The sequence below is a fragment of the Silurus aristotelis genome (genome assembly GCF_946808225.1).
Source record: "Silurus aristotelis genome assembly, chromosome: 3".
NCBI lineage: Eukaryota > Metazoa > Chordata > Actinopteri > Siluriformes > Siluridae > Silurus > Silurus aristotelis.
The window spans coordinates 23,526,659-23,541,322 of record NC_139576.1 but is presented as its reverse complement, the minus strand read 5'-3'; the positions used below and the strand labels follow the sequence as shown (position 1 = coordinate 23,541,322).

At 37.7% G+C, this 14,664-nt stretch overlaps 1 protein-coding gene across 3 annotated transcripts in view; it reads left to right on the top strand.

Annotated features, from left to right (window-relative positions):
• The first annotated feature begins 1,369 nt into the window (after nucleotides 1-1,369).
• The window catches only part of raph1a (Ras association (RalGDS/AF-6) and pleckstrin homology domains 1a), a 58,347-nt gene continuing 45,052 nt past the window's right edge, over nucleotides 1,370-14,664 (top strand). For all 3 annotated transcript variants that reach the window (XM_083537977.1, XM_083537978.1, XM_083537976.1), the window contains exon 1: nucleotides 1,370-1,728. The gene's annotated coding sequence lies outside the window, so the exon portion shown is untranslated. The remainder of the gene's footprint in view (nucleotides 1,729-14,664) is intronic.

Here is a 14,664-nt window from a genome sequence, read left to right as displayed (position 1 = left end):
CATTTTTAAACAAAAAAAAACCTTTTTCTTCCTGTACTGTAAATGTACAACAGTATACAAACGGTTTAGCAGAATCTAGACCTACATATTTTTTAAAACTCAAAGACTCCAACTCAGTGACAAGATATTTCAACCCTTAATTATACCTTAATGCAAGTGATTATACAGGATTATACAAATTTGCAACGGAACCTATTCTCTTTTTTTTGTACAAAGTAAAGATGAAAAGAGTTCACAATACCCTGATTTCAATATGCAAAATGATAATAATAATAATAATAATAATAATAATAATAATAATAATAATAAATAATCACACACATTTAGAATAGCCAATCCAATTACTGCCATGATTTGAAGAGAATGTGAAGAAACACATACACACTTATTTCTTCTGTCAGCAACCTGAACTCTGAATCAAGGGTGTCTATGACAACATCAGTTAACATTAACAGAAAAATAACAGAAAGAACTTACAGAATGATGCAAAACCTGTTCACAGTGAAATCACTATTTCACAAGTTAGAGTTAGATTTAGATAATAAAGGGCTAATAACACACTAAAGATCTAAATATTGAAAACGTCTTTTTTCCCCACTAATACTTTGTATATTCTACACTTGTCACTTTTTTTACATATATTTTTCTAATATTTGGATTCAATCCAAATGGTGGCTCTGAATGGGATATAACGAGGTTAATAGATAGACACATTCAGTAATAAATAGCATAATTAGTTATTTGTTATTTACTATTCTAACATATTCAGATATGATGGATCCCTGACAGATCTTATTCAGTGAGTGTTTAAGCTTCATACCCAGTGTTTGTGAGATCAGTTCCACCGTGCCTCTAACCAGAAACAAAACAGTTACTGAAAGTGTGTGAGTGAAATTTCTTCATCTATCCACCTCCTGTTCTTCTCCAAATGTCGGGTGACTCTGATTCACTATAACACCAGAAGAAAAGAAAACAAACAAATGCTGAAATTTTTAAGACATTTAACATTGGGAATTTATAAGAAATTTAGTATTCAGATGTAGATTAAGTGTAAAACTTATAATGTCCATACTGTACAATTGGATACATGCATAATGTCCAAATTATCCAAATGCAGAAATGTATAATGTCCATTAAGAATAATAATTTCAGTTTGTAAAAAAAATGTAGAATAATCACTTGTGATAGTTTTCCCAGCAGGTTTGGGAATCCTCTGTCTAAATAAAAGTGAAAAGCGCAAACAGGACAATAGAGTGTGCTATTACAGGTGAGTAATCCGTAAGCAAACACACCGGGATCGGGATGGGAATAATAGTGGGATGAGGAGGATCCACGCGGTGGACTGGCACACCCACTGAAGGGGATTGCGTGAATGTGGTGACGTAAGCCGGGCAGGGCACGCGCGCGATCGCGGAGCCGCTGGCCCGGATCTCAGGGCTGGACAGGAAACGAAGGCTCGTGCACGCGCCTCGGTCCAGCAGCAGCAGCAGCAGCAGCAACAGCAGCAGCTCCCATCGGTGCGGGAACGGAAACGGGAGCCTAAATGCACCTCCGAGCTCAAGGGGCTTCTCGGGTCTATCGGTTGTGAACACGGCCGAGGCGTTTAAACCACAGACTGATTCAGTCCTGCTGGATCTGAACAACACGTCGGCTTCCCCCCCCCCCCCCATTGTGGATCTGCTCATTTCCCATTCACGAGCCTTTAACCGTCATCCTGGATTCATAACGGTCAGTCGCTCTAAGTGGCTTTTTATGCTATTGCTAGAAACGATGAGTTGTCACGGTAGGAGAAAATCATGGCGAATAAAACGCCTGTAATCTGACCATTTATTCTATTAACGAAGTGTATTAGCTTAGTAGCTAGCAGTGATAGGCGCAGCTTAGAAGGTGCTAATGATCAGACAAACCAATGTATCCGATCTACAGAAAAAGCTACCAAAAAGGTGTGGAATCGGTCCTGTACATAAAAACACGGTTGTATTTTGTGTGTCACAGCGCTGACAGCATTGTGGCGTGTGTGCGTGTGTGTGTGTGTGTGTGTGAAACGGGAATTGCGTGCGCATTGACAAGCGCTGGATCAGACATTATGTGTGCGTCTTCGGCATGGACGCATTTGGCAGCAGAGAAATCTGATCGTATTCAGGCCTGTGATCGGACACGTGATTAAAGCGCAGAAAACCTGCAATTTCAGATTGTGTGTGTGTGTGTGTGTGTGTGCGCGTGCACCAGCCTCGCCAGCTAAAACCTTACATCTGTGCAGGGTGTGTTTCCACTGCCTCCACGAACGCATTGCATTTTCACCATGCGGCAGCTCGTTTTAGTTTTTCCCATCACTGCGATCTGCACATTAGTAATCGTGCATATATCAATAAGTAGGTGGACCTGTACGATTATTATTGCGCAGGCATGAGGGCTTCTGACAGAAGCTGTTTGCTTTGCAGTAAACATCAGGAGGCCCAGGCTCCATTTCCAACAGCAGTGTGTCAAGTGGCCTCGGATTTGCATTGCAGTTGTCTGCATTACCTTCCCACTTTACTGCGAGTGTAGATGTGATCCTTATTCACAATACTCCACCTCCACCTTTACCTCTGTATTGACTGATTTTGGATTGCGTTATACAGAATGTTACTAATGTATCACTTGAAAGCATTTGTTAAGGCAAAGAGAATAGGGAGCTTTATATCTTATATTTAGGAAAAGGAGATGCAAGCTTTGGTTTGAACTATTCACAGTTAATAAATAATATCTTTCAACAGACTATTTAACCATATTATTATTATTTGTTTGTCTTGACAGAATAAGCGTTTTGTTTTGCCCTATGGGTATGCAAACATTTGCATTCATCTGTATCTTCATAGCTATAATATATATTAAAAAAAAAAACAATGTAGCATGCAAATATACTGTAAGTTTGCTCATCACTTGCTCTTACCCATATTGTTGGATTAATGACACCTAAAAACATTTTATTCCATTCATGCTAAAATGTTTATCATGTTAAGTTTTGGTTTTAATGTCATTTTATTTTTCCTTTAATTGAACTAATTATAGATATCTTATGAATCAGAGTCAGGGTGTAAAACAGGAAAGAATAGCAGGCTTATGATCATCCCCGAGGCTGTTTAAGGTTACCTGCAGAGAGGTCATCCAGCTGTCTGGGGGGTTGAAAGATGATACACAATGTTGCTTTTATTAAACTCTCTTATTTCTTGTCTAGAACAGTTCAAGTTTTTTTGTTAAAGGTTGGGTTTGAATGTGTAATTATACCCATGTTTGGCTCAGAGCACACCGACACAGTCTGGAATGAATGAAGAAACTTTGTTGTCTTTGTTTGCTTCTTATGGAGGTGTGTAGAGCCAGGTCTGTACGGAGCTGACAGTGAACAGATGCTTTCAGTGTGAAATGGGTGGGAAGATTAGCCTATATGTTGACAATTCTTGCTCAATGGAATACAGGTCAATTGAGGTGGGGGGGTGGCAGGAACGGGGGCTCAGAAATACCAACTACTTGCTAACCCAGCAGTGTGCATAGTCCAGTGGCATCTAACAACACTCCCCTAACAAGCATGATGAATTAGTGTTTTTATTGTAAACCAGGCCAAAACCAGGCCATTTGCTCTATAGTTCTCAGCCTCTGAAATAGTTTAGTGATTCTTATTTGTGTTATGAGTGGTATTGATAGGTGATTTATTTTATTTTCTGATGCCCTGTACTTTATTCCTTGTATATTGGAGTTAATTAATAGATTCTTCTGGTTCATTTAAGTCATTTGCACATCTAATTCTTCACAATCTGGTGCTCAATCTGTTTTTGTCTCCTTCTGCTGTTATTATCTGCATATATTTTACCACAAAACCAAAATCACAGTTTTCATTGAGAAAATACGTGTAACTAATGAAGAAATTTTTTTTAAATTTGTTTCAAATGTCCAGAATTAGATTCTCGGCCATGTCCCTTACCAATCAGATTTGTTCCACTTGCCTGAGATTGAAATTGTAATGTGTAAATAAACTTCTGACAGCTGGATTTAAAACATGTTGTTTGGAATTCAGTCAATTTCTGTCATATACAAATTTTCAGCAAAGGGAATGGTAACATAGAGTTGCAGTGGAAGTTACATTTAAATTAATTATTTTCTATTGAATTTGTATATTTTTTTTAATAGACATGGTCAGTTCTACAGAAATCTGAATGTATATTTAGATCCTTAATGAGCAAGCCAGATTCAAACATGGTACAGGAAAAACTCTTGAAGAAACCTTTAGAGAAATCAGACTCAAAAGGAACCCATTCTCTCTTGCATTACACCGGATTGTGTGATTAGAAATCATTACAGTAAAGCTGTAGAAGAGTAAAGACGCAGGCACGTTTCCATGTTACTCAACCTTCATATGACAGACCTTGACATGTGACAGTTTAGTAAAAGCCCTTTTTACATTTTACATATCTGACCTTTGACTTGCAGGGGCAAAGAGGGGATAGTAGGATATTGTGCTTAGGGAGTGGTTTAGATATTTGTAGTTTAAGTTCTGTAAAAACTCCACAGAGTAAAAGAGTGCTAAACTGCCTAACGCCCTAACAGGTCTCTCCACATACTGATTTGCATTGGACGACAGACTATCCACATATAAATTTGCCTTAAAGGGATAGCCCTCCGTTTTCTACTTAATTTCTGTCCACCACATTTAAAATGTAGACATGATTATACAACAGTTTTTTTCATTTTATTAATAATGTTTCTGTACATGTAGAAATGGACAAACAACCCAGTTCCCAAAAACACTTATAACAGTAGTCTTTAGGCTGTTATTGAAATGTTTTTCCGATGACGATACGAGGATTCTAATTATTGAAGCAGTATACAATAAATATGCTACTACTGTATATTCACTGGGGTCTTGAAAAATGAAATATGCTTTTCTGTAGTGTGTACAACTTACCCACACTAACATTGTATAGTTCAAATAATCCTGTTCTATTATGCTTTTTGAGAAGTTTTGTGAAATCGACGGGTCATCACGTGGAAACGGAAATAATTCTTTGTTTATATTTTTTACCATGGTGACACAAAAACTTTAGAAATCCTACAATTTCATTATAAAATAACTGCCCTTAGATTTCAATTGCCCATTGGGTTTTTATTTATTTTCCTCACTCAGAGAAACATGCTGAAACTACCATCTGTAGTTGTGACACATACGACACACTTGTAGAGAGTAAACAGATGTTAGGAACAATTCCTGATATATTATTTTAATATTAAGTGTTTGGTGGTTGAGCTAACCACATGTAGCAGAAGTGCAGCAGTAAACTGGACCCCACCAATCTGGGACTGGCCCTGTTTGCTAAAATTACCTCATGTCATTTTAAAAAGGGTGGGTTCAGCTGTTGAGAGCCTCTGGGTTTTGATAGAGGTACAGGATCGAGGATGCTTCTCCAGACATTCTTACTTATAACAGTCCTACCGTAGAAATACAAAGTGTGAAACGTTCTGTTTGTTGTAGTGAAGTGCATATGGGTTTGTGACTGAGGTTTTGTGTCAGCCATGGCAGCCATCTTTGATCTTTTACAAAGCGAAAAATCCCAGCTGGCATTCCTTCGAGTGAAACTGGAGGCCACAATCACCTCCCACAAACATGACGGATGAGGGGGAAACATGGCAATGGGGAAGAGACATAAAAAGCACTTCATAGTAATAGTTTGTGTACAGACCATCATTATAGGCTTTGACTGCACTGTACTGTGCACACACTAGTATGGTGCAGTATTGTGATGTGTTGTTTGCAGATGACATAGGCCATGTGGATTAACATCATCGCTGTATTTCATGTACAGTTGCCTGAGAACTTGGGCACATGGTCCAGCTGTTAGCTGCTATCCTCAAGCTGTGGTCATGATTGACACGCTTCTCTCAGCATGGGCAGATGCAAGTGCCATGTTTCTAGATCATTAATGTCAATAATGATTAGAAATGCACTGACATTTCAGTCAGGGTCAGTTCTTTAGATATGAAAAAAGTTCAAATGCAAAAACCTTTACCCAAATCGCATGCTCAAATGTATAAAATATAACAAACTGTAACACTTTAACATTTCTGTAACGTGTTTGAAGCAGTTAGCACCTTGTGGTTATTATAATCACCCTGTACCCAAATGACTGTCCCAGTTTCAGTGAATTCAATTGGATTATTTTAATAAGAAATTAAATAAAATCTATCTGGCAACCATGACCTTGTAGATAAGGTCTACAAATAATATTTTTTCAAATAAGTTTCATTCAAAAAAAAAAAAAAAAAAAGCTTCCAATTAATTACATGTGTACTATTTTACGAAAAAGGCAATTTAAGTCATTTCATGCTGGCTCTCAATATCTATTTTGTTTGGCATCAGCATGGCCAAGATTTTCATTTAACTGAATCACTAATGATTCTAGAGCTACTTAAGTTGACACTGGAATTTAAATGGTGTTATTGCTCCTTGTTCTCTCCAAATCTGAATGTCAGTGGTGATGCTTGGGGGCACAGGGGACGATTTATGTGCTATAGCTGTTTGATTCATGGAGAATGGTTTTAGCACAGCATTTACACTGTGTTGAAATGAAGTCATGGGTGTGCTCTATTTTCTGTTTAGGTGAACCAGGTGTTCTGTTCGTCATTGCGGCTAATTTTACGTTGAAGTTGAAGTTCCTTTATGAAGTGCCCTGCCTAGCGGGTATTTGCACTATGACTAGTCTGTGTTGGGTAAGCAATGAAAAGTGCTTATGTACTCTCACCCAGTGATTTGGAGAAACAGACATGACTGCCAGGTAGTAGAGTTGTTTGAGTCAGCAAACTTTGTGTGTGTGTGTTTGTGTGAAATGTGCTGAAGCTTCCTCATGTTGATGTCATTCTGAGACTAATTGCAGTTATAACTCTCACTAATAAAATCACTAAAATTAACTTACACAGGATCCCAATTGTTGTTTGGGAGGGCATTCCTAGGAAACCTATATTTGAAGGTAACTTAAACACCATATTGTTTTAGGCTGAGTAAATTTAACAGTCAGAAAAGAAAAGGACGAATTTTCAAACTGTCAAACAGCCTGTGTCAGAGGTCAGGGTTCCAACAGGCATGGAGAAATGTCTCAACTCTCTCCACCCTCAGAGGCAGCTGTCTCCATCCCATATACACTCAATCACATGAACAGACTAGTATCACACAATCCTAAAAATAGAGAATGTACTGTAAGGCTAACAGGGTCAAAGTTTAGTTTTTTTGGTATCAGGTATAATGCAGCACTGTCCACAATCCTAGTTATTATAATTATTTTGAGCAATATTAAAGCCATTCATTTGTTCATCTCTAGTAACTTCATTCTAGTCAGTCCAGGAACACAGTGCGAGGCAGGAATACATGCCAGTCCACTACAGAGCATCACACACACACACACACACACACACACACTCACACACTCACACTCACACTCACACTCACACTCATTCATACCTATTCATACCTAACTGCAAATGATCATAACCAATCTACCTACTGGCATGTTTCAAGGAGGTGAGAGGAAACCAGAAGACCCTGAGGAAATTCCCAGGACTCAATCAATTAAGATTATTATTGCATATTTTTCCCTGTTTCTATTTATTTAATAATTTTTATCACATTTATTTGATTTGACTTTGAAATGATCAAAATAAATGTCTACACTCACAAGCATGAGTGAAACGTTTTTTTTTTTGTCCTCCATTATTCTTTTATTTAAATAACCAACTTGTGCAACCTGTTATATTATAAATATACTTTAGGATGCACTTATACAGCTTTATATTCCTGGAGTTTAGTCAGAGTCTACCAGACATGAGGTCTAAGTTTGATTGTGTCACCTCCTATTTGACCTGTTTGGAAAGGATGTCCTGAAAAGTTTATTTACTGATTAAATAGATAGATAGATAGATAGATAGATAGATAGATAGATAGATAGATAGATAGATAGATAGATAGATAGATAGATAGATAGATAGATAGATAGATAGATAGATAGATAGATAGATAGATAGATAGATAGATAGATAGATAGATAGATAGGTTGCTAGTAAAGAGGGACACTGGGAGAAAAACACACTGTGCACCACTTTTTTCTGCCATTGACTTGTTGTCACGTAATCGGCTGCCCCTTAATCGCTGTACAGCAGGAAGCACAGAGGAATGCTAGCTGATTAGAGACCACTGTGCCAACCACTAAGTCCTCACACGTTTTGGCTATCGAGCCTCAGCACAGCATGCAAATAAACAAGGGAAGGACAATCCGTTTTACATCTTTGTTGTGCTGAAAAACATGACTGCGAGGCAGATTTTGTGTTAGGAGCGTGTTTCTCTGCTTGCTTTCTAGATGACTGTAGGTAATGATGGAATTGAGGACACTGAGATCTCTTTCAGCAGTCCATCATCAAGTGAAGCAATCAAACCTGTAACCATGCAGAGGCAGGCTTATTTTTTGGCCGACCCCAAATATCAGTGCTGATGTCATTTCACTGGAAATGTTACACCCCCTTGTTTTAGGCCAGACAGGATGTAACTGTGTGCTGTATGTGTGTACATGCGAGCTACATTTGGATCATACAAATGTGTGTTTCTATTGTTTAACGTAATATGAGCAAAGCAGCATGGTCTGACTTTCTGTACAGTCTGTACGGATATGCGGAATGAAGAGGGTGAAACAGAGTGAAATAATGGCAAAGTAAGGTGGTGTTTCTTGTAGTCTAGGGAGTTATCTATTTGCTTCCATCTCAGCTTTGTGCCCAAGTGCTTCTGTGGCATTGCCTGTGTAATCTGTCTCATGTTGTTCTGTTCTGACCTGTTTGTTTTGAGCAAATAAACTCGGAGGCTTATCAGACACATTTCTAGTGTTGTTACACACTTTGTAATGTGCCACTTTCCTCTCTTTAGGATTTCGCCATGAACTTATTACAGTATGCTGCTGACTATTATGTTAATGAACAGCATATGAGAGCATGTCCAATTCTACTTCTACACATTTTCTCTCATTAATAAGCTAGTAAAAAAGAATATCGTTTTGGTCCCAATTTCATCTCAAATAACATCAGATGAACTAGCAAATAGTTTAACAGATGGAGGAGGGAATCTTGATTTACTTTCTTGAAATTATTCAACTTCTTTAATTGACATTTGCTCTGTGGTGACTCATTTTGAGCATCACATGAGAATTTGTGTTTGCATAACAGTGCAGTTTTACCACAGAGTAAAATGTGAAAAGGGTAGCTTTGCAAAATTCAGTAAATGAAATATTGAAGTGGATGTTTGGAAAATCTAGGCTCATTCCCCTTCTCAGTTTTTCTTTTCTCCTTTCTCTTCTTTTCGCTGGGTCGGTATTTAGTCCTGGTCTGGCCTGCTTTGCCAGGTTTTCCAAGCTGTTCCTCATGTGACAAAATGAGTGTCAGCCTCGGGGAAGAATGAGTGGCTGGGAATCAGGATCTCTTACAGTTTACAGCTTTCCGTCCTCATCTCACCTGTCTCCATTTAAAACCAAGTGCTTATTTTACCAGCACAATATCAAAGGCTTAGAGTGCTTTACTGTATGCTGACACTGCTGTTCCATTAAAGAGAGTAAGGAGTGCCAGACGAGTCAAGGAGTTTGCAATTGTTTTTTTTTTAATATTTTTCTGTGTCCTTAAGTTTGTATAATGACCATATGAGCAGTGCTGTATATGTAAGTATATGTAACTATGGTTAACAGGTAGGATTTTTTACCTTTTTTTTTTTTTTAAAGAGAGAAAGAGAGAGAGCGAGAGAGAGAGAGAGAGAGAGAGAGAGAGAGAGAAAAAAATGATGTACAGAGCACATACATTCATTTGAGCATTACAGGCTTTCATGCCTCTGTTTTGACATGTCTACGGTCTCTGTCATAACGCGCCGTTGTCCCAGTTGTTTCTTGCCCAGCAATGTTGTATATGAACACCAGAGAGACCTGGGTCTCCATTTTTTCAATATATTTACCATGATTTAGCTTTCGTCCACCTTGCAGGTTTTTATGACCTTTTGATTAAGTATGCTGTATTTAGACTGCCAACATTTCCTCGAATGACAGAAACTGCTTAGCTGAGTCATCCGAGTCTCATATTTGAGTATTGTAAATCAAAGCTGGCTTAGTGAGTAGTTTATAAAAAATCTCTTTGCTCTCATGAGGGTCTTTAACTATTGTTTTAACACAAGTGGGTGTACATGTGCCTGCATGCAGTATCTTTAAAATCCTCTGTGATGCCATTGAGGGCCACATTTTTACGTGTTATCACTGATCCATTTACAAACACAGTCTCTCTAGCCTGAATTTGTGCATCATTTCAAGATATCCTTAAATGATTCCTTGTATTTATTATATTATGCCCTATATATATGTAACTCTCTATGATAATTTCACTCCATTGCCATGCCTTTTGCAGTATAACCTTCTTTTGGTGTAGTGCTTATTTTCAAGTTTTAGAATAAGTCAGTAAAACTGTTGTTTAATGAAGAAGATGTTTCACTCTTAATGTACTCATGCTATAACCTACCAACTCTTTTCTTTTACATTATATTAACCCAGTAACACATTATTAATCAGTCAATTTTGACAGCAAAAGTTAGACTCTAACTAGTCTAACGAGATACTCTATCAGTTGTCACAATTTTTGTTCAATGTTGATGGGATTGGGAATTACAAAAAAAACATACACACGCTATGCTACACTCTTGTATAATATACTATAATAATTTAGATTATTCACATATATTCTGTGCACGTTACACATACACACTATACATGTTTTGAACTGAATCGCTGTGACCTGTTGGTGCCCAATGCACACAAACGCATCAAATCCCACAAGAATCCCACACTCATCAAAGTTGCATGTTGTCCATCACACATATGTTAGTGTTAAAACACTGCTACTGTATTGTGAAAGTGAAGTTGGTTGGGGAAATGTGTCACCATCCCTCAGGCTCCAATGGGAATTTACTTTGCAGGAATGTTTGGGTTGTGTTGGTGGAACTTCTATATGCTTCACTTACTTTTCTGTCCATCAACAGAACAGACTTTAAAGTGTGCTCAGATTTCCTACTCAGATCATTTTGGACATACTAGTCATGTTCAGGTATTTTGATCATTTTCTGGCTGTTACAGATCTTCCCAGTTTCATACTCATGCTCTGCTTTTGTTTAGAACTTTCCTCACCTAGTGACATACTATCTGCTACTGTGAATGGTCCAATTCTTTATCATTTATATCCAAGTCTTTCCTTTTGTTTAGTGAATGACCTTAGCTAAAAACATGCTCACCTCAGGACCTCAATATTCTAACATCTTTTCAACACAATAGTTACTTCTTGATGTCATAGTATACAATATGTAGAAAAATAATGATTTATAATTTCACATGTGTAGAAGAAGATGGATTCTTATTTGATTCTGGTTTCTTTTAAGGTTTCTTCATCCTGTCATGAAACATGGAGATTTCCTCTACCACTTTTACTTCTGGTTTGCTCATTAAGCATGTAAATCAAAATGTACACATTGGTTTATGCCTGTTGTTAAAAGTATTATGAAAAGAGCTTTCAATTGAAATGATTAGAAATGTAGACTTTAAATTCATCCCACATTTCGCATATGTCTTATACAAATAAACATGCAGGTGGTCTGCAAGATGCATGGTTGTCAAGTATCCATAGTCAGAACCATTACCCATCCAGCATCCAGGTTACTGTTTCCACATAGTGTCTGTTCTTCTGTTTTCCCCAAGTCTATTTGAGATTGCTCCAGGTTCTCCTGTTTCCTCCAATCTTCCAAAAACATTACAGTAGTTTGACTTGTGATGATAATTTGCCCCTAGTTGTGAATTAATTTGTGTGCATGGTGTCCCATCTGAGGTGTATTTCCCAATTCAGGATAGGCTCCCCCACACTGACTTTAGATAAAGTGGTTACTAAAAGTGAGTGATGAGTTAAAAGAGTCTATGCTGTCATTTCTTCTCCCCCGCACTACCTAATCTAGGGAACAGAGCTCCATTATGCTTTACTGTTCATATTTTCTTTTTACTTTTTACGTGCTTTTATTTATCTTAAATCATATGTTGAAATAGAAGTTATAAGAGTGTTACACTTTTAGGTTTTGCTGAGATCATTACATAAGACCTTTGAGATTGTTTTGCGAGTTTGCTATTCTAAACAAATTTTGAGTGAATGAAAGCCTCCTGATACGAAATACTTGAGAGGAGTTCCAAGCAGATAGTCCTTTAGTCTTCAGGTTAGACGCAGTTTGACCTAAGCTCATGGTCTGTCATAATATTTTTTGACAATACATGAGAAAGATTTTCATGTTTGGTGATGCTTGCAAGGTTTAGTACAACATGGTGAAATCGGAAAAAGCAGCCTTATGTGTGATTACAAGATTTGGGCCAATAAATGCATAACACACCCACAAAGAAGAAACCAGCATAGAGAAGCTTTGTGCTGAAATTAAATATCATGTTCTGTCTCTCTTATTGACCAGAACCATTCCCGAGTCGACATGATCCATGTCTTTCCCTCATCCTCTTGTATACAGCTCACATCTGGTCCCAGACACGGCATCTACACATCCGTACAACTCTCTGGAGCTCTGAGATCTCCAGCTCTGACATGACTACATCATTGGCTCATGAATGCTCTCACAAGTACATGCCTCAAACAGATGTTGTGTTGTGTTGTTCAGCTCTGGTTTGGGATTTCAAGACCATGGGAATTGGTCCATTTTATGAGACACATTCAGAGATAAATTCCCATAGCAGAAATCTCCTATCTCATCTCATTGTTTTTTTTTATTATTATGTAATGGTGTCCAAGAGATGACACTATACCGAGAGATTTAAGAAGAGATTTATTTTTATTTATTTATTTATTTTTTTTAAAGAAGTTGATGCACACATTCATTTGCCTGTGCCTGATTTGCCTGTTCTAGTTTCCTTCTCATTTGCTCTCCTGTGAGTTTATGGCATCCTAAATATGGCGGAAGGTGCAAACTTTGAAGCAAAACCATAGTTCAAAACCATGAAGCCATAGTCAAATTTCTCACAGTGTGTGAGAGCCTTTAGTCCTGCTGACCCAGTAACAGCTTGCAGACTCCAGTGTCTCTCTAAATCAGGGTTATTAAAAGATGCCCAAATAAAAATTTGTGTAGGATAAGTAGGACGATTCAGAACACTTTTCCAATACAAGGTGACAACATATAAGTTGTGTGTGCACACTTAATTATTTAGATTTTAGGTTAAGCTTTAGCGAGTACACTGCGTAGTGACATAGTTAGGCCTGCAGCGGTTCAGGGAGGCAGTGAACACCACGGCCTCTTCCCCAGCGACGACACTGTGTCCTCAGGCAGGGCACAGCAGCCTCACCACAAAGGAGCTCCAGCTTTGAAATTAGAGCTTCATGGTCTTTCCCTGGCATAAATACACTCTCACCCACAGCTGCCTGCTACATCTGTGAGAGCGAAGATGCTGAATGAATGTGCGTGTGTGTGTTGGTGTGTGAATCCTTTTGCTTTCATCAGCCCTACACAGTGTGTATTGTGTGAATGAATGTGTGCCTGTTCATGAATTAATCCGCTCCGTACAGCAGGGACGGTGAGTAAACCTGGATACCGTGAAATGGTGCAAGAGCTGAGCAGCACTTTAACTATTAGTCATTTCTGATCAGTGTTGCTTCAAGTGATTCTGTGTAACTGCTCTAGTGTGTGCAGGTTTGTCCCAGAGCAATGAAAATGTATGTGGTTGAGTATATTTGTTACCTCTACACTAAATTCTGAAATACCTTTCAATTTTACATCATTTGGATTTGCTTTACTGACAGTCAAATATTTGATTGAAGGGTTACTACAATATCAGTCACATCTCAACGTGTTTTTTATTTATTTTTTTTTTTTATTGCAACTATTTTAGAATGCTATGGAGATATTAACACTTGGAATTTTACCACGAGGAAGAAAAATTCTGAAGAAATTTACAGAAAAAAACTTTTTTACTTTTTTTTTTTTTTAATAAGATTAACATTAAACACATATTCTCAATTAGAACCATGAGAGTGCTTACACTATAGATCCCAAATAGACTGAGTACTTGATAGCTGGTCTATCTAAATGAAAACAAGATTAAATCGTTAATATAATAGATAATAGTTTTCATTTTGATGAAGAAGTACATTTCTATATAGATGTTAACTTTACTATTTACAGGAAATTATTATAATATACTATTATACATTGTAATTTTGACAGTACATCATGATGTGCAAAGTAGAAATGTATAGTATCCTCATACATAATTTTTGTCTTATTGTCTTACACTGCTGTAGTACCTCCCATCAGTGACAGCTGATCATGATGTTAAAACTTCTATGCCTATTTCTTTTTCTATATCTATTGTATCAATAACATTATAAGAATGGTGTAGGGCAAATTAGTACACACAATTAAAGACAGTCAGACAGCTGTTCCTAAAATATCTCTCTCTCTCTCTCTCTCTCTCTCTCTCTCTCTCTCTCTCTCTCTCTCTCTCTCTCTCTCGCTCCCTCTCTCTCTCTCTCTCTCTCTCTCTCTCTCTCTTGCTCCCTCTCTCTCTCTCTCTCTCTCTCTCTCTCTCTCTCTCTCTCTCT